Here is a 21,212-nt window from a genome sequence, read left to right as displayed (position 1 = left end):
GCTCCACTCCTTTAACCATCTTTGTTGCCCTGCGCTGGACTCTCTCCAGCAGTTCCCTGTCCTTCTGAAACTGAGGGGCCCAGAACTAGACACAATATTCCAGATATGGTCTCACCAGGGCGGAGTAGAGGGGAAGGAGAATGTCTCTTGACCTACTAACCACCCCCCTTCTAATACATCCCAGGATGCCATTGGCCTTCCTGGCCACAAGGGCACAGTGCTGGCTCATGGTCATACTGCTGTCCCTTGGGACGCCCAGGTCCCTTTCCCATACACTGTTCTCTAACAGGGCATTCCCCAACTTATACTGGAACCCGGGGTTGTTCCTGCCCAGATACAAGACTCTACACTTGCCCTTGTTATATTTCATTAATTTTTTCCCCGCACAACTCTCCAGCCTGTCCAGGTCTCTGGATGGCAGCACAGCCTTCTGGTGTGTCAGCCACTCCTCCCAGCTTGGTGTCATCAGCAAACTTGCTGACACTGCACTCTATTCCCTTGTCCAAATCTTTTATGAACATATTGAATAGTACTGGTCCCAGTACTGACCTCTGAGGCACTCCACTAGATGCAGGCATCCAACTGGACTCCACCCCATTGACCACAACTCAATGGCTTCTTCCCTTCAGCCAGTTCACAGTCTACCTCACTACTTGGTTGTCCATACCACACCTCCTCAGTTTAGCTGTAAGGATGCTGTGGGAGACTTTGTCAAATGCCTTACTGAAGTCAAGGTAGACCACATCCACCTGTCTGCCATCATCCATCCACCTTGTTATGTCCTCATAAAAGTCTATGAGGTTGGTGAAGCATGACTTCTTCTTGGTGAAGCCATGTTGACTGCTCCTAATGACCCTCTTATCCCTTGATATGCCTTGAGATGGCACCAAGGATAAGTTGTTCCATCATTTTCCCAGGGAAGGAGGTGAGGCTGACTGGTCTATAATTACCTGGGTCCTCCTTCTTGCCCTTTTTGAAGACATGTGCTTTCCTCCAGTCCTCAGGCACCTCTCCTGTTTCCCAAGACTTGGCAAAGATGATGGAGAGTGGTCCAGCAATGACCTCAGCCAGCAAACTCAGCACCCGCGGATGCATCCCATCCGGACCCATGGATTTATGGATGTCCAGATTGCCTAATTGCTCCCTAACCCAGTCTTCTTCCAGCCAAGGCAGACTCCTCCATTTTTCTGACTTCCTCTGGAGCCTCAGCAGTACGGGGCTCCTCAGGACAGCTTCCAGCAGTGTAGACAGAGACAAAGAAGGCATTCAGTAACTCTGTTGTAACAGTATATTGGACAGCCTGCAGGTGGCCAGGATGCATTACCTGTTCCTGAATTATAGGCATGCGGGAGAACCTACAAGAAGAAAAATAAAATAATATTTTTTAAGTGTAGAAATGACAGCTGGTCTATAGAGGCCAACTTTATGTACCCAATTAAGAGCTTACCTTGACTATACAGTAAAACAAATTAAGTCAAAGGAGAAATTGCTTCTCTAAAAGTAACATATCTTTAGTATTAACCTCTGCTCTCTTGGTGGCCTTCAAAACATCTATAAAAGGTAGATGGTGGCAAATGTTTTGCTTTCTATCGGTTAGTGTTATAAAACTTCATCAAATAAGCCAATTTTAAAATAAAATTGGAAATATCAGCTTCTGTAGAGCTAAGGTATTCGTGGCAAACATCAAGGAGCCTGAATACATGCTTATCTAAGTTAATCCACTATTACTATGGTGTATGTAGACAACTGCAATATATTCTAAATGAGGCACTTCCTACTTTGAGGCGGTGGTATTTGGCCAAGGAAATAGAGAGCTTTATTTATGCCAGTTTGGCTGGCTTTGACTGACTCTGGTGTTATGTAGCTTTTAGCATTTTTATTCACCAGACTGATTTCTAGGGGAATTAGGAAGTTTACAGACTGCTTTTGGATGTTCTGTTTAGTACGTAATAGTACAGAGATAAAAGGAGGAAATTACCAAGAACGTATAGACAGCAAAGTGTATCCACAAATACAAGGTCATGCTGTTCTCTCATACCACGCTGTCTATTATAGTAGCTTCTATACAGTGCCTTGGCTCTCTCCTTAGAGAAGCTTGTGATCTGGTCTATAAATTCTTTAGGTTCAGGTATCTCTCGTAGTATATATAGCATTTAGCATGAGCAGGCCATTATCTCAATACATCTCTCTAACTACTGTTTTACAACATGCGATTAAGAATGAAATGCCAGATAGAGCATTACAAGGAAATTTATTTTTAAATGTAAGCTTGAATAGATAATAATATAATAATGTGGCACAGTAGCTAGATTTAATGGTGGAAACGCTATGAGTTGGTGTAGGATTCTTTAGTCATAAGTGGGAGCTGGACTCACGTTCGTAGGGATGGTTGGATTTGTGATTTTGATCAGGAATGCTGCAAATATCACTTCCTCTGCAATAAATATTAAAAATATTCAGTAAAATCTAGTATCATTTAAGAGGTTCTGGGAGAATGGGTAAAATTGTGTACACTAAATAAAGTTTAAACACATTAATTTTAGCAATTTAACAAGTGAAGACTTGTCTACCTTCCTTCACAGTATGTAACTTCCTTGAAGTCAGACAGTGGATATAATGGGTATTTAAGTTAGGCATGCCTCTTTGCCATTAAATTAGAATGAAATTGCCTCCTACAACTAAAATGCTACCCATGGGTGCAAAATAATATGATTTGTTTTGTAAACAGATCAAAAGACCTTTATTAGATGATGGTGACTGTGGGAGAAGCAGCATTTTATTAACATTTGAGTGTGTATATCTTCAGTTGGTTATATTTAATCAAAGTATGCGTTTGACGGCAACCTAGGGATTAGAGTTAAACTTTCCTGTTTTCATTTGCATTAGACACTTCCAACTTTTGAGTGCAAAAAATACCTTTTTCTTCCTGTTGCTGATGTGTAATATGAAGGAGCTAAAAGAATAAAGAAGTAGTAAAGTATGAGGATCAGGGGAGCTCGGCAGCTATATAGTCTTGGGTAGAAATTTCAGGAGTTAACTGGTGCCAGGGATTTCCTTGGGGGAAAACCTGTGAGCAAAAAGGAAGAGGATCACTGCATGACAGTGCACTCTCAAGAGGGGCTGGTGTCTCCCAGAATATCTAGAAGGTTTCTTTAAGGGCTGTGTATTGCATTTGTGATTTTAAAACTGTGTGTTTTAGAGCTGAAATTTAACTCCCGTATCCAGGCCAAATTCAGATAGTACCACTCTGTCTCCAGTAAACTATACGAGGCTTTTTAAAATTAGTTTTCCTTTCCAAACTTTTTGGAAAAATTATGCTGTGCCCTTACATGTGAGGCAGAGGCCATGACTGTAATTGCAGATAGCCTGGCATTTTAATTCTTAGTCCAGTAACAACCCTATGGGGTACTCTCCACTTGGTATCTGAATTACATATCTATACTTGAAATGTTCCTTGGACTGAGAATAGGAGTCAATTGTGACTAAATTTTAGTCTCTTTGGCAGATGTCTGTCACTGTCTCCTAGTTGGCTCCATAAAGCCCCCTGGGTCAATGCTGAACTTTCAGGATACTCCACTAGTATAAATACCACATTTTTTACTGCACAAGCCTTGAGGACATTTTGATGTTCAGGGACACTTGCAAGTTGAAGTAGGCACCGTATCGGGTTTATAATGGCCTCATACAAAATTCTTCTAGTTTTGGTTGGGTGAGGGAAGACAGGAGGTGAGAGCCAGGTAAAACTAACTTTCCATGGTTGATTCCCTTACCCGTCTGCAGAATATTTGGGGTGTGATCAGATAGTTTAGGAGCCTTGTGTCCTCTTTGTGGACTGTTACTGAACCATAACATATTTTTGTGTGTTTCAGTCAGCTGAATTTCTTTCATCCCGGCCGATCCCATAGCCAAATGAAGGTCATTTTTTGCTGGGACAATAAGCCAGTTTGTTTCTATCTTCCTCAGGAGCTGCCTCCTACATCAGTGCTTATGGGTTCTCCAGTCCCTCCTGTCTTGAGCTTGAAGGGAATAATCATGTGCTTTCACATCTCTACAGAAACAGTGGGGACACCCCTTGCCTACCTTCCAGTTATTTCACTTTCTATGGCTTGTTTGGCTCTAAAATTGCAGTAGTCATGGATAAAGGCATCTGCTTCTTATGCCCTTGACAAGCATATGAGGCAGAGGGCAGAAAAAAAGGTTGTCTTAAGGCATACGGATATGCAATTTCTCAAGTTAATATTCTTAGCTTGAATGTAAGTTCACAAGGTTTTCACAGCTCCTCAAACTGCAAAAAGGTCTTATCAGTTTAGCCAATTTGCATTTTGAAACTGGAATAAAATTCCCAAGGTTTTTATCAGCCCAGCACTCCTTACTTTGTTTTGAGGGAAAGGCAGACTGAGCCATATTGTTAACAACAACAACATCAAAATAGGGCATTGGAGGCAACTGTGTATAATAACAGAATAAATAAGAAGTTGTCATTCAGATACTTCAATTTTCAGTCTTCACATTTCTCAGTGTGAAGATATATTTTATTGAGTAACGTCGTGTAGGTTGCTGCCTTCTGGTGAATATGCTGAGACAAGAATAAACATGGTGGCAACCAGTAGTAATCTCTCTATTTGTTTCCTGACATGCTGCATTACAAAATGAAAGAAATCTCAATAGAAATATAGGTAGCGATTGCTTCATAAACACCTTCCTGAAATGCTGCATTTGCCGGAAGAACAGATGTGAAATAGGGAAGTGTTGTCTTGTGGTGTTTCTATCCCAGGGTTCAGTTTCACTAAACTTTGAACATTTCAGTGCTGAGGAATGGTTAAATTGTGCTTTCATTCTTCCTCCAAAGTCTGGAAACATCTCAAACATCAAAGCGTTTCAGCATTGAGACTGAGCTTGCGCCACCACTGGTGCAGACTCAGAGGTCCTGTGCTACAGACACCTGAAGTCCTGTGGTCGCAATCATGATGCCCCAGGATCTCAGAGTTTCCAGACATTTCCAAGTCCAAATAATCCAGTCCATGTCTGGAGCTGCAGCTGTTTTATTGCCATGTTCAATGTGTGCTGCTTGCTACAATAAATTATTTTTCCTTTCCATGAAAAGCATGTCGGGTACAGCACATATTTGAAAAAGAAATTTAAGGCTGCAAAATTCCAGCCATTATGGTGGGGAAACACATCCTGTAGCTGTACTAGATCCTTCAGGGGTGTCAAACTCATTTTCACTGAGGGCCACATCAGCCTCGTGGTTGCCTTCAAAAGGGCAAATATAATTTTAGGACTGTATAAATGTAACTACTACTACTTCTATACAGTCCTAAAATTACATTCGGCCCTTTGAAGGCAACCGCGAGGCTGATGCGGCCACCTGTGAAAATGAGTTTGATACTCCTTCTTTACATGTTAGATTCCATTGTCACATTTAACTTACCTTGATAAGTATTTAGTCCCACAGTACTCAGAGGCACACAGGATTACAAACAATGTTAGATAAATGTTTTTTCCTGATTTTATGTAAACACTTCTGTATGGTTTTAAAATTTTAATATGTGGATTTACTGTCCAGGCAGGTGGGCTTTATATGCTAATATAAAAAACACCAACATACTATATAGTAGCCCTCACATTAACACCCAAATTTTCTTGATCGGGCAATTAATAATATGAAAATTTAGATGTAACTAATTCTGTGGGGTTTATCTGCATGTTTTATCCCAGTGGTTCTGAGCTGCTTTCAGAAGTTCAGACTATTAAAACCAAAACCAAACAAAGCAACTCCACACACATAAAAAGCCAAAAAAACCCCAACACAAAACTACACTGTTATGCTTCCTTCAGCAGATTTTTCTTGTCCGGGACTGTTATCTATGTATCTGGCCTGTACTGTTTTGCAACTTGATTTAAAAATATTTTGTTTTGACCAGGATCAGAACTGTGTTTTAGTAGTAAATCAGTAATTTGCCAACTAAGTCTTTTTCAAAGGGATGTGCAAGATGTTGGTTTTGCCTTCAGACTGGTGCATGAATTGCTCTGAATTTTTCTATTCCTTAGACTAATGAGAATACACTCAGACAAACAAACAAAAGAAACCCCACAAAAAACCCTAAACAAAACAAAACAACAACAAAAACCAAAACCAAAAATAACAACAACAAAAACAAACACAAACCCCCCACTTTTGACTAAATGGAGCAGGATTGTGCCTTGTGTGAGAAGGGCTTGTGCAGTTTGTGGTGTGAGTAAATGCTGCTCTCTGGAACCACAGAGCCTGCGGCATCTGTTTCCTCTCCTCTGTGCTACCCACCTTCATATTGTTAATCGTTGCTTTATTTCAGTTCAATACTTACTGCAAATTGACAGCTGTAGTAATAGAGAGTTTTAGACATCATTGACCTAATCAGATTTAGGGACACAGATACTGCTGGGACCAACTAGCATGTGTGTGAAAAGACAAGTGGAAAAATGCTCCCTTAACAGTGCTCGTAATGAGCTGTTGCAGTAAATGTGTGACTTGCCCAAGCTCTGGCAAGAGACTGATCTTTATTTCTTGTCTCCAGCCACACACTGATGCAGGGTTATAAAAAGCTTTATCACATGACAGTGTTTGGGGGGTTACTACTACAGGTGTTTAAATAAGCAGCTTTACACCTGACCTGCTGTGTTCTTTTTGCTGCTGATGGTTCTTTGGTGGGAGATTTTAATTAGGAGATTTTGAAAAATTCATATCTTTCAAAGGGCACCAGCAGACTAAAATATATTTAAATCATATGCACTCTGTTCCTTGAAAATTTATTTAATTTAATGAAAGTGTCCTTGCAACTATCGGTTACCTAAACCAGTTCATTTTGTAAAGTGGGCTTGTATAAGGCTAATTAATTCAACTGGCTGGACTGTCAGGGAGCAGGGGAATGAAGCTGCAGTTTCCTTGCCTGCAACAGTCTGATTTGTACAGGATGGTGTTGAGGACCACGCCAGCAGTCTGGGTTTTATCCTCCTGTGCTTCCTTGGCTGTTTCAAGTGCTGCTACCTTTAAATGCAAAAAGTATAAGAATTACAAAAAAAAAAAAAAAGTGGTGCAAATTGCTCTCTAGGACCTTAAACCTAGTTTGGAACAGAATACGTGTCCTTCCTGACATTGGTGTAATTTGTAAAATTTAGCTTATTTAAAAGGCTTTGCTGTCTGTGTGCAATGCAAGTGGAATGGCACTTCCTGTGCAAAACATTCTCCGCCATTAGCTTGGTCAGTCGTATTCCTGACATGCTGACACTATTACTGCTAATGATCTAGGAATTGAGAAAACACACATCAAGAATAAAAGAGTAGATTCTCTTTATCAGTGCTTAGTGTCGTAGCTACTCAGCAAAACTACTGGCCCAGCCTAAGGCAATTGCTTTTACACTTCTTCCTTATTGAAAAAAAATAAATGTATGAGGGGAAGGAGATAATGAATTTGTTTTCATAGACTAACATTCTGTTCCAGTAGTGACTCTGTCAAGAAACTGAAACCAACATTGCAATACGGTTCTAAGTTGTTAAATATTTCTATCAACCTGATTCAAGAACAACATTTTTTTGAGACTTTGAGGTTAGATTTTTAATTATTAGGACTGTTTCCTACAATAGTACAATAACAGACAGATTATGAAACACTAAGTAACATCTTTACCCCACTTGGAGTCCTGCATCCAGCTCTGGGATCCTCAGTACAGGACAGACATGGACCTGTTGGAGAGGGGCCAGAGAAGCCACCAAGATGATCAGAGGTTGGAACAGCTCTGCTGCGAGGGCAGGCTTGAGGGAGCTGGGGTTGTTCAGCTGGTGAAGAGAAGGCTCGAGGGAGACCTAATTGCGGCCTTTCAGTACTTAAAAGGGGCTGATAAGAAAGATGGGGACAGACTTTTTGACAGGATCTGTTGTGATAGGAAAAGGGGCAGTGGTTTTAAACTAAAAGAGGAGAGTTTCAGGCTGGATATAAGTAAGAATTTTTTCATTATGAGAGTGGCAAAACAATGGGACAGGTTGCTCAGAGAGGTGGTCATTGTCCCATCCCTGGAGACATTCAAGATCGGGCTGGACTTGATCTGGTTGAAGATGTCCCTGCTCATGGCATGGGAGGTCATGTCTAGATGACCTTTGAAGATCCCTTCCAACACAAACTATTATATATTTTTCTCTGTTTTGGCCACCAGTCAAACACAGTAAATAATGAGGAGTTTTACAACATGCCACTTATCCATGGTCGTCTAACCTGGGACTGGAAGAAGCAGTTAATACCAGAACCAAGATGATAAGTATGATGCAAACAAAAGTTCAGCATCCCCTTGCCTTCCAAATTATATGTTGCCTGTGTTATGTTTTTGGGATGTTTTGCTGACTGCAGATACTGATATTTACCAGAGAAGAGGAAGCACCTTTGGCAGTAGGTAGCTCAGGTTTGATTGGGGCTTGCAGTCCTAAAGCTCATGAAAGAGGAAGGAGTTTGCCGTTTCTGTGTGGAAGGGAAGATTGAGCCTAAAACAAAGTATAATCAGTTAGGTGATCAAAGACCTTTAAGATCACCTGGTCCAATCATTAACCTAGCACTGCCAAGTCCACTACTAAATCATGGCCCTAAGTACCAGGTTTCTCAAACACCTCCAAGTGTGGTGACTCAGCTGCTTCCCTGGGCAGCCTGTTGCAATGCTTGAGAACCTTTTTAGTGAAGAAGACAAAAACATTGAGAAAAGATGCAAGAAAAATTAAAATGATTGTATCACTTTCCAAGATTTTGCTTGAACCAGTATAATATCAACAAGAGCAAACAGAATTGGAAATGAAGTGAGAGCAATGGATAATATTAGAGCAGATGAGGACTGTGCTTCAATCTGGAAGCAAATACAATGTTTAAGCTGATCCACCAAATTAATTTCTTGTTGGAAGTGCTAGTACTGAAAGTTAAGTCAAATTTAGTAGTAAAGTAATTAATGGGTTTATTGAGGTGAGCTCAATAATACTGCAAGAACCTAGGTCATCAGAATGTATAAAAATATGGCATGTAGTACCAAGAGGGGAGACATCTTTCAGAGAATGTGGAAGATGTTTCAGAGAGTTCGGAGCTGTAAATGCCGAACTGTCCCAGCAATCTTATGTGTAGGTAGAGCCTGGAAGAGGTGAGTGTTAGGATAATTGCTTTCAGCATCATAAGTAGGAAGACTTGGCAACAAGTCTTTGGCTGTGAGAGGAGTAAAGATTGTAAAATCACAGGATGTCCTGAATTGGAAGGGACCCACAAGGACCATCGAGTCCATCTCCTGTCCCTGCACAGGACAACTCCATAATTCACGCCATGTGTCTGAGGGTGTTGCTCAATTGCTTCTGGAACACTGTCAGGCTTGGGGATGTGACATCTTCTTGGGGAGTCTGTTCCAGTGCTCCACCACCCTCTGGGTGAAGAATTGTTTCCTAATGTCTAACCTGAATCTCCCCTGGCACATCTTCCTGCCATTTCCTCGTGTCATATCACTGGTCGCCAGAGAGAACAGCTCCTGCCCCTCCCCCTCCCCTTGTGAGGAAGCTGTATCTGCCATAAGGTCTCCTCTCAGTTCCTCCTTCTCCAGGCTCAACAAACCAAGTGACTTTAGCTGCTCCTCATACAGCTTCCTCTTCAAACCCTTCACCAACTCCGTGGCCCTCTTCTGGACATGCTCCAGTAGCTTAATGTCTTTTTTATCCTGTGCTGCCCAGCCCTGCACACAGTGAATGCTCCAGGTGAGGCCGCACCAGTGCAGAGCAGAGCGGGACCATCCCCTCCCTGCCCGGCTGGTGATGCTGCGCTGGATGCACCCAGGACATGGGTCCCTCTTGGCTGCCAGGGACACTGTTGGCTCATGTTCAACTTGCCATTGACCAGAACCCCCAGATCCCTGTCTGCAGAGCTACTTTCCAGCATCTCGTTCCCCAGTCTGTATGTATGGCCAGGGTTGCCATGTCCCAGGTGTAAAACCTGGCACTTGCTTTTTTTGAACTTCATGCAGTTGGTGATTGCCCAGTTCTCCAATTTGTCCAGATCCCTCTGCAGGGCCTCTCTTCTGCCCTCAAGAGTGTCAACAGCTCCTTCCAGTTTAGTGTCATTGGTGAACTTACCTAGTATTCTCTCAGGTCCTGTTTCCTAATGATTTATAAAGACATTGAAGAGTGCTGGTCCTAAGATAGATCCCCGCAGAACCCCAATAGTGACTGGTCACAAGCCTGGCATAACCCCCATTTACTAGAACCCTTTGAGCTCGGCCTGTCAACCAATTGCTCACCCACTGCATTGTGTGTTTACCTGGCTGTGTGCTGGACATCTTGTCCAGGAGGATACTGTGAGAGATGTTATCAAACACTTTAATGAAGTCCAAAAGGATAACATCAACAGGTTACCCTTGGTCAACTAGTTGGGTAATCTTGTTGTAGAAAGAAATTAAGTTTGTGAAGCAGGACTTTCCCCTCATGAAGCCATGCTAGTTGGGACCAATGACTATGTTGTCTTTCAGGTATTTTTCAATAACTCTCAGAATAATCTTATCCATGATTTTTCCAGGCACACAAGTGAGGCTGATAGGCCTGTCGTTACCAAGGTCATCCCTGTTGCCCTTCTTGTAGATTGGGACAATGCTTGACATCCTCCAGTCATCTGGGACCTCTCCAGATTCCCAAGAGCATTGAAAAATCATGGAGAGATGTCTTACTATGATATCAGCCAGCTCTTTGAGTACCCTCATGAAACTGGTTTTTTTTGTGTGTCTGTATTTTTTTTCCGAAATCATCAGTAGAATGTCAGTCTTTGCTAAATGGAGAGGACTCTGAAAGAGGAGAATTAGTGTTGAACCATTTTCTGTTTGAATTGTCACTTGACATTCTGGTAGATGACCCAGAAAATGTGCATGTGTGAACAACCACACTTGGAAGAGACAGCTTTCTGAGAAACATGGCACCAGTGTCAACCATACCTAATGTGTTGTCCCAGAAAACAGCAAATACTGTTTTGATAAGGTGTTTATTTCCAGCTTCTACTTCTATGAGGGCCCCTGTCTTGGTGCTGACAGCAGTTTTGTTTAGAAAGCACCAGCTTGCTTCATGGGCACTACTGCAAAAATGTGTTAAACAAGACATGTAACGAGATAGAGGAAGACTGCAAGACAGCAATGTTTTATGTTTTCCTGAAATGGACAATGATGCTGAGCATGCTACTAATGCTTGTCATGTATACTGAAAGTTCAGACTAAGTCAAGGAAAGGTGCCCATACAGAAACTGGCAGATGCTTTCTTCCTCCTTGTAGAAAGCCATATATTTGTTAGAGACTATTAGAGACTATTATACTCATTTCCCTCTGATGATCTTACTGAACAAAATATTATGGTCAAAAAGGTGATATGAATGAATGATCAAATGCCAGAGTTTAGTGGGCACAAGTTGAAAGACCTTGTAGTGGAATGGACTTGTAGCTGCACAGTTGCTATGCCCTGTAAGCCCCAGTCCCACAGAGTGGATGAATGCTGTAATTTAGACCTATGAAATCTGCAGAAGAGCACTGAAGAGGCATGACTTGTTCAAACAAAAACGCCAGTAAACACAATTTTGAGAACATTATGGATAACAAAGGGACATGAATACCTTACAAGCAGATGAGCTGGGGATGAAGTGGGGAGATGGGGCAAAGACACCAGAATGCCAGTTACTGGTCTGGTCAAGTGTCATCATTCATTTTGTTATGTACTTCCTTTTGTTCCTCCTACCCACGCATAACCTTGATGCTGCTACATATAGAACTTGAGCTTTCTATGCTATTAAAGTGTTCCAGAATTCCAGGACTATCTTTGAGTAAATTCCACCTCACATTTGTGTTTATGGCCCCATTTCTGCAAGCAAAAAGAGATCCAAGAGGTACAAGCGTTCATGTGTTAACACAAAAAAAAAAAAAGCCAATGTAGCTTACTTATTTGCTTGCAACTTGGCAACAACAAACACAGTTTATATAGAAATAAATCACAGAGTATGGTAAATTATCTGTGGATTACATTTCTCTACAGAATTAGTTGCTTTTGCAATGTTTTTTGAGTGTGTTTGGTAAAAGCAGTAAGTAGATCAGGTTATGTAATTTTATCTTCCATCCTCATTTCACCCCACCACTATTTATGGCTGACTCTCACTGTAATAAATTAGAATGAAAAGTCTTGCTTAGAATCTAATCTTCAGGCTTAGAACTCCTCATTGAGGCAAAGGTAACTGATATCCATTGTGGCACTATTTTAAAGTAATTAAAATTGTCATTTATATACATTACCTGGGGTTACATAAAACATTATATAGTAAAGTTTCTAAATATTATTATCAACTGAATTCTTTTGAGTGTATTGTTCTGTGACAAAACGGTGATATCTTCACTTGCTACCATCTTCTCTATGCCCCTCATTTCTTTTCTTGATGTTCCCAAGTTTTTCCTGCTTTTTTGGTGATATAGAATCACAGAATGTTAGGAACTGGAAGGGACCTCAAAATATCATCTGGTCCAATTCCCCTGCTCGAGCAGGAACACCTAGATGAGGTTACACAGGAAGGCGTCCAGGCGGGTTTTGAATGTCTCCAGGGTAGGAGACTCCACAATTCCCCTGGGCAGCCTGTTCCAGTGCTCTGTCACCTTCACTGAGAAAAGGTTTCTTCGCAAATATAAGTGGAACCTCTCATGTTCCAGTTTGGATCCATTACCCCTTGTTCTACTGTTGGTTGTCACCGAGAAGAGCCTGGCTTCATCTTCGTGACACTCACCATTTATATATTTGTAAACATGAAAAAGGTCACCCCTCAGTCTCCTCCAAGCTAAAGAGCCCCAGCTCCCTCAGCCTTTCCTCACATGGGACATGCTCCACTCCTTTAACCATCTTTGTTGCCCTGCGCTGGACTCTCTCCAGCAGTTCCCTGTCCTTCTGAAACTGAGGGGCCCAGAACTGGACACAATATTCCAGGTATGGTCTCACCACGGCAGAGTAAAGGGGAAGGAGAACGTCTCTTGCCCTATTAACCACCCCCTTTCTAATACATCCCAGGATGCCATTGGCCTTCTTGGCCACAAGGGCACAGTGCTGGCTCATGGTCATCCTGCTGTCCACCAGGACCCCCAGGTCCCTTTCCCCTACACTGTTCTCTAACAGGTCATTCCCCAACTTATACTGGAACCCGGGGTTGTTCCTGCCCAGATGCAAGACTCTACACTTTCCCTTGTTACATTTCATTAATTTTTTCCCTGCCCAGCTCTCCAGCCTGTCCAGGTCTCTGGATGGCAGCACAGCCTTCTGGTGTGTCAGCCACTCTTCCCAGCTTGGTGTCATCAGCAAACTTGCTGACACTGCACTCCATTCCCTCGTCCAAAATTTCATGAATATATTGAATAATACTGGCCCCAGTACTGACCCTTGAGGCACTCCACTAGATACAGGCCTTCAACTGGACTCCACCCCATTGACCACAACTCTCTGGCTTCTTTCCTTCAACCAGTTCACAGTCTACCTCACTACTTGGTTGTCCAGACCACACTCTCTCAGTTTAGCTGTAAGGATGCTGTGGGAGACTTTGTCAAATGCTTTACTGAAGTCAAGGTAGACCATATCCACTGCTCTGTCAACATGCATCCACCTCGTTATGTCCTCATAAAAGGCAATGAGGTTGGTCAAACATGACTTACCCTTGGTGAAGCCATGTTGACTGCTCCTAATGACCCTCCTATGCCTGACATGCCTGGAGATGGCAACAAGAATAAGTTGTTCCATCATTTTCCCAGGGAAGGAGGTGAGGCTGACTGGTCTATAGTTACCTGGGTCCTCCTTCTTGCCCTTTTTGAAGACTGGAGTGACATTTGCTTTCCTCCAGTCCTCAGGCACCTCTCCCGTTTCCCAAGACTTGGAAAAGATGGTGGAGAGTGGTCTAGCAATGACCTCAGCCAGCAAACTCAGCACCCGTGGGTGCATCCCATCTGGACCCATGGATTTATGGATGTCCAGATTGCCTAATTGCTCCCTAACCCAGTCCTCCTCCACCTAGGCAGACTCCTCCATTTTCCTGACTTCCTCTGGGGCCTCAGTGGTACGGGGCTCCTAGGACACCAGAGCAGACAGAAACAAAGAAGGCAATCAGTAACTCTGCCTTCTCTATCTTCTGTCACCAGGGCACCCACCTCATTCATCAGTGGGCCTACATTGCCTCTGGTGTTAGTTTTATCTGCTACATATTTCAAAAAGCTCTTTCTGTTGTCCTGGACCCCTCTTGCCAGGTTTAATTCTAAGGAGGCCTTAGCTTTCCTAGTTGCCTCCCTACACCCTCTGACAAAAGCCTTATATTCTTCCCATGTGGCCAGCCCCTCCTTCCATGATCTATAAACTCTCCTCTTCCACTTGAGCTTACTCAGCAGTTCCCCGTTTAACCACGCAGGTCTCCTGGCTCCCTTCCTTGACTTCCTACATGTCAGGATGCTCTGATCTTGAGCCTGGTAGAAGCAGTCGCTGAACACTAACCAACTATCTTGGTCTCCTCTACCTTTAAGCAGCCTTGACCATGGGATTTCCCCTAGCAATTTTTTGAAAAGGCCAAAGTTTGCCCTGCTGAAGTCCAGGGTTGCAATTCTGCTTGCTAGTTAAATATATAAAGTGGAAAAACTGAGTCTGTTTCCTGAAAGCCAAAAGTCCATTTAAAACATATGAAAGACTTGGGTTTTGCTTTTTTTTTTTTTTTTTTTCCCTGCTAAATATGATGTGAGATAAAACCTATAAGCATAATACATTGGTTCAACTCTGGTTTGTTGGCTGATAACTTGTTGAAATTAAACTAAAAAGTGGGAGTATAAATCAGCTTTAATTATATGGTTGAGATTTGAGAGGGAAAAAATCCTTATGGGGTCATTTTAAATGCTTGGATCACAACTTTTAATGCTGGGAATTGTGTTCACTTGTCCATTACAGTATTTCTTATTGATTGTGTAAGTATTTTTAAAAAGTCTACTCTTTTCTTACAGGAAAACCTGAAGATAAAAGGTGTTCTCTGAGTTTTTTTTTCTTTGATCTTTTTTATTAATGAATCAAAAATGCTTGGTTTTGTTAAACTTAACATCTTTCTTAGAAAGATTGTCACGGTTTCTCTTATCTTTCCCCATATGGTGTCTCTATCCCGGTACGGCTTCTCTTTTCACTGTATGGTTTCTCTTTCCCCGTACAGCTACTCTATCCCTGTATGGGCCACCAATAAATCTGTCAAGGTTTAATTGCAAGGTGACAATAAACTGTGGCAGATGCTCTCTGTTAACCCCTCATTCACCCTCCCCTTAGGAAAAATTGTTAAGGAGGAAGGAAGAGAGACTTCAACCTGGAAAGGTTTTACTAAAGGCTTTTAAAAGCTTTACTAATGCTGCTAATAAATAGAGAAAATGTTACAAAATATACAAAGGAAATCTTGAATGTCCCAGGATAGTGTATGGTTTAACCCCTCCTGCAGATCTGGCATGGCTCCAGCAGCTACAGGGCAGGCACCCTGAAGTCTTGTGTGGGAGTTCACAGCAAACCAGAACTGGATTTAGGGATGGGTGGTCTCAGGCCTTGGATCACAGGCACGAGTGGCAGTGTCCTCTTCAGATGCCGGCCATGGTTGAAGAGAGCGAGACCCTTGTGATCTTCCTCTTTTATTGGGTGTATGACTCGTATGGGATGGAACACTCAGTTGGCCAGTTTTAGTCACCTATTCTGTATGTCCCTCCTTGCAAATATGTCCCATTATCAGTTAACCTTGGTTACCATAGTAATAAATCTAAACCTGAGCTTCTTCTGTGTTCCATTGGTCATCTTATCAGTCCCGGGCAAACAGCGAACAGCGTCTCAAAAAATACTCAGCTACTTAGAAGGTACTTAGAAGGACTTAGCTGAAAGGAAAAATCACTGAAAGAGAACTGGTCTTGTTTTTAACAAAACCAGGACAAAGACAGAAACCACATGTCCTACCTTTACTGTTTCATTTTCTGTGTTTTTGTACCCTTTGGCTCTTCTTTAATTAAAAAGGAACATTTTGATCATATGCACTGTTACATCAATTATTCCACTGAAAATGAGCTTTTCCTTACCTCTTTGGCTGGCCTGACTGTCCTGGGCTCGCTTGTGTGACCTCTTCGGTTTTCTTGTCATGATCCTCTTTGAACTTTTTCTTGATATCTGCTGTTACAGTAACATGAGTATCGAACACTTTCTATTTATCAACATTTTCTACTATTCTCCTTTTTTTATGCTAGATCTTGCAGGTATCCTGCTGGATACCTTTCAGAGGATGCCAGGCTCCCCACATCTGCTGTAGCACACCAAGGTTTATTCCACTGAATGAATCTTCTGATCTCTTTTAGGAAGTCTTAATAAATCCAAGTCAAATGGTAGTCTGGCTGTGCTAGTCATGCACCATTTTTTTCAGTTAGAAGGTAGTTCTGCAAGACATTAGAGAGGTAAAATATACAAATTAGGACAGCTATTGACCCAGCAAGATTTCTACATGGACATAACCTCACATCATACTTGTTGCCTTAACTGACTGTAACTTTTAAGTCTCCCTTTAACAGGTGTTATCTTAGCCATGCAAATAGCTAGTATTTGATTTTGAAACCAGAATCATATTTATAATTAAGCACCAAACTTTGGCACTTGCCAAGCCAGGACTACACTGTTGGCTGAAGTGCAGCTTTTAAGTCCTGTATCTTACCTATTTGCAGTCTGCTGATTTTAGTTAGCTGTAATTCTGTACTTAAAACCGTGTAATAAGGAGAACTGGTAAGCCAGCAGACCCTGTCTTTGTTGTTATTTTTCTTTGGCTGCCTGATGACTGCTACTGACTTCAACAAATTACCTACACGCAAAACAATCTTAATTTTAATTCCAACAGAAAGGAAAAATAATTACTGGTCTATCAATTATTATTTTTTTTTTTTTTACTCAGCATTAAAAAGTTTTCTTCTTGTACCAGAAAGCTGTCAGGTACTTGGTATAAAGTACTGAAGGCAGATTCACATAATGAAATGGTGCTAAGTTTATTACAGGCAGCTTTACAGTTGCATCTCTAACTTCGAGGAAGTATTTCTTTACCTGATGGCAGACAAAACTATTATCACTTATGTTAGGTTCTACCATATAAAAAGAACATTTTATTTTCCCTTAATTTGAAAATGTCTGTCTTTAGACTGTATTTCTATGATTATTTCTCTATATTTAATGTGTATTTGTTATAATACATACTTATGTAAATAAAAGCTTCTACTCCAAAACAGTATATTTGGTAGCAATAGCTAATTACATTGGAGCTGAACATAAACTGGCAGCTCTCTTTCAGACAGCAGGTCAATAGAAATATTTTTAAATGCATTTAAAGGATTTAAACTTTCTCTTGGAATCTGGTATATTTTTACTGAAAAAAGTGCCAGTTCTTCTTTAGGGAATTTTCAAAAGCTGCGTGTTTATTTTGCAATCAAAAATTGTCAGATTAATTTGCCTGCAAGGACTGATTTTAACTTTTGCTTATTATATCTAGTTAGAGTCTTTCTTTTTGAATGCATACTACATATATATATCAGATTTCCTGGAGCATATTACTCTATAGTTCTTGTAAGTCACCAAACTAAAACAGAGGATGCCTCAGCCCAAGAAAGAATGGAGGAGGCAAACACTGAAAGCAGATGTAGGAAGCAGTTCCCTGTTTGCTCCATCTGGGAGACAGCAAAATTATTCTGTATGTTTTGGAATTAAAGTCTATGCGTGAATCTAGGAAACATTCCAGACATCTTGTGGCTGTATTGTTTAAAATGGAATGTTTTGGGGAAAGGTAGAATGTTGTGTTTGTCTAGTCTTACCCTTTTTATAACACCTTGATGACCTGATGCAGTTGCAGTCTTTTTGTACCCTCTGCCGCATTTATGAAACTGGTTCTATTTCTTTCCTTAATTGCTGTAGGATTGTTGTTTCATTCAGTTTTTTGTCCATACATTTCTCTCTATTTTCTTAATCCTCATCTCATTTCTTTCTGCATCATACAGCAGTGTTTATCTTTCGGTGCCATGGATTTTTGCAGTGGGTTAAGTTATCTCCATCTCCCTAAATTCCTGTGAATTGTCAATTGTGACTTGGTGAAAAGTGTACTTTCTGAGGAGCATTCTCTCTTTCTCCTTTTTTTTTTTTTTTTTTTTTTATTATTATTTTAAGGAAAACATATTTAAGACAGCTTCTTTTAAAATAAGAAAACTTTATATGTTCTTATTCTGATCATCCTGGAAGTGTGATATTCATATTCAGCCTGGGAAAATAAATGAGGTAGCCCTTACCAGAACAAATTAAGGTGTTTCTGTAGGTTTTACTTCAGTCTTAGCAAATGCACTTATTCTTGTGCAGCTGCTCCTACTTGTTTCTGGAAGTGGAGGACTACGAAACACGCAGACGCAGAAATGGAAAAGTGGAGGAAAGTTCACTGCGCACCATGTTGCTGCAAACTCTGCTTTCCCTATCACAGAATGGCATGCGCCATTGGCTAGAGCTAGTCAGAAGTGTGTCTTGGTGATGCCTCCACCTTTTTCAGTCCAGTGGTCTTCATGATCCCAACTTAATGTTTGTGATAATCTTAATTAACACCCTACCTATACCATATTTCTATTTCCCTGAAGATTTAGTAGTTCTGTGATATCTCTGGATAATTTTTAATGCTATGTATTTTTTGCTGTTGAAGAGTGAAGTTTCAAATGGGTACGGTGAAAGGCGTAAGTCCTCAAGGATCTCTGCCTTTGCTTTCTTGGGACAAACACGTTATTTATTTAGTCATCTATGCAAGGGCCTGAGAATTCTTTGTTAGGAGTAACAGATTGTGATGGCTGCAACTACTCTATTAAAATTCCTTGAGGTCTCAAAAACACAGTACATACTTTTTTTTCCTCTGTGTCATTTCTTCTCAATGATCTGGTCATAAATTCGCAGCATTTTTTAAAGGAAAGAAAGAAATATTTAATGTTAGAATAGTATATGTAATTACCATGTTAATAGGATAGGATAGGATAATAGGATGAAAACTAAGAAAGTTGCTCTAAGATGCAGGCAATATTCCTCAAGCAAATCTCTGCAAAAATAATGACACTATCACAAAAGAGGCATGGGTGAGGATCTTACAAAACAAAGTATTATGCCATATATGGAAACATAATGGATTCACTGTATATTTTAATACTTCTTTCCAGCCTGATAATCTGTATTCTGTACACAATGATCGATTTGTCTGTGTAGGTGCAGCAGTAGTAAATGTGAGAATGGGAATGGATCAAAAAAAAGTAGTAGCTCTGTGTTGTCTCATGGTGCAAGATCTACAGGTAAACCAAGCTGAGGTTGTTCTTCAGAAACAAGAAAGTCTCAAGTAACTTTCAGTGGTTTGACCTGGATGACTATTTTACAATTTCTTTTCCTAATAATTAGTCAATCAGTTGTCTGCTGCAGATTTTAAATGGGCTTCAGATGATCCTGGGCTGGGAAATTGGTCTCACCGAGCTTTCTTAGGATTATAGGCTAAACTGTCCCAGATAAAGAATTTAGGTAAGGAATTTACAGGTTCCAGCTTAATCTTCTCAGCCCATTTACCACTCTTCCCAAAGCTACCCTCCTTACTTTGTCCCAAAATTAAAACATCTTCTCCCCCTCCCCAATGACACTGTGTCACAATATCCGGAAATCGTGGTGCCAGGAATGTGATACAGCAGGACATGTTTCTGTCGAGCAAAGACCAACTCTCACCATGCAGAACATGTTTTGTAAGCTAGCCTTTGTCCATCTCTGGAACATAATTTGTGCACAAAGGAGGTCAATAGAAATCTACCTCTAGGGTAATTTTCAAATGCCTTCTGTAAATGGCAATTCTTTTCCTTTCTGCTTGACAAATCCACGTATCTCAGAAACATTTGTTTCCAAACATTGTCTTTGGAAGTAGGACAGAGTCTTCGAGTTCATTTGTTAATAGGAACTTCAAAACTTTTCTCATTTTTATGCATGAGCTGGGAGCTAAATTCTGTTTGAGCACTTTGTATATATCAGATTAACCTCACAGTGTTCAGTGAAGCTGCATTAGATTTATGGCATCATTACTGAAAGATAATTTGGTCTCTGTCCACAAAGAATGCAATGTATCATAAAATAAAGCCAGCAGGGAGATTCTCTAGAACTCTTCTGTAGTTGAAGCAGAAATTCATGTAGTAGGAGGGAAATGCCAAGTGAATTTTAGGGTGTTTCTAAAATATTTTCGCTTTGGGTCATATTTATATTCTTATTTTCAAAGTAGTACAATTACTGAGAAAATATTATGCACAGATATTTGCAAATAAATTATTCTGTCATTTGTGTGTGCTTAATACTTAAAAGGCAGCTGCTAAATAAAGTATGCTGGTTTTCTAGTAATGTTAGCCACAAGAAAAATACAACACTCCTTTCTCTGTTCCCATGTAGATACTGTTCAACCAATATGTAAATACTTGTTTTACTGAAGTAGATCTACCAATTCATAGAATAATTGGTAGCATCACCTTGTATTTCAGTATAATTATGCCATCTTTAGGGCTTTTTGTTTATTGGTAGAAAAGCACAATTAGAACTCTAATTTAAATAATTACTTGCCTCCTGATATAACTTCCAAATGTAGATGAAGCCTTGAAAGTTTAGGAGGCATGTTCACTGTAATTTCCATGTCATTGTAAACAAACATGTAAGGTAAATTAAACTATTTGCCTTTTCATGCTTTATTGCACTAGCTAAATGAAGGAACATATAAGTACTTTCAGTGAACATTTCTCATTTGAAGAACTTTGCATACCATACGTACAACCAGTTTGTATGGTACCACTACCGTACATACTGATTACCAGTTAATGAAGAGAAAACAGTAAATCAGCAGATTTTTCCTTATTCAGAAGTACCTCTGAAGAACATGAGTAACCATGAAGTTCCAAAACAAAATTTTCCAGTAGATTCTGTTTCAAAACTGTCCATGGTTATCTTCCAGTCAATACCCAAAATTTTTCCTGTCTGTTATTTTTGTTAAATATTCCAAACCAACAAAGCAGATGGTGTTCTGACATAATAGTCTCTAGGGCTGATTTTATTTTTCTTGCAGATTTGAAAGAAAATCTTGTAAAATCAGGAATGTCTACAATGTAGT

Source organism: Streptopelia decaocto, assembly GCF_964273445.1.
Source record: "Streptopelia decaocto genome assembly, chromosome: Z".
NCBI classification, from domain to species: domain Eukaryota; kingdom Metazoa; phylum Chordata; class Aves; order Columbiformes; family Columbidae; genus Streptopelia; species Streptopelia decaocto.
This window is presented reverse-complemented; position numbering follows the sequence as displayed.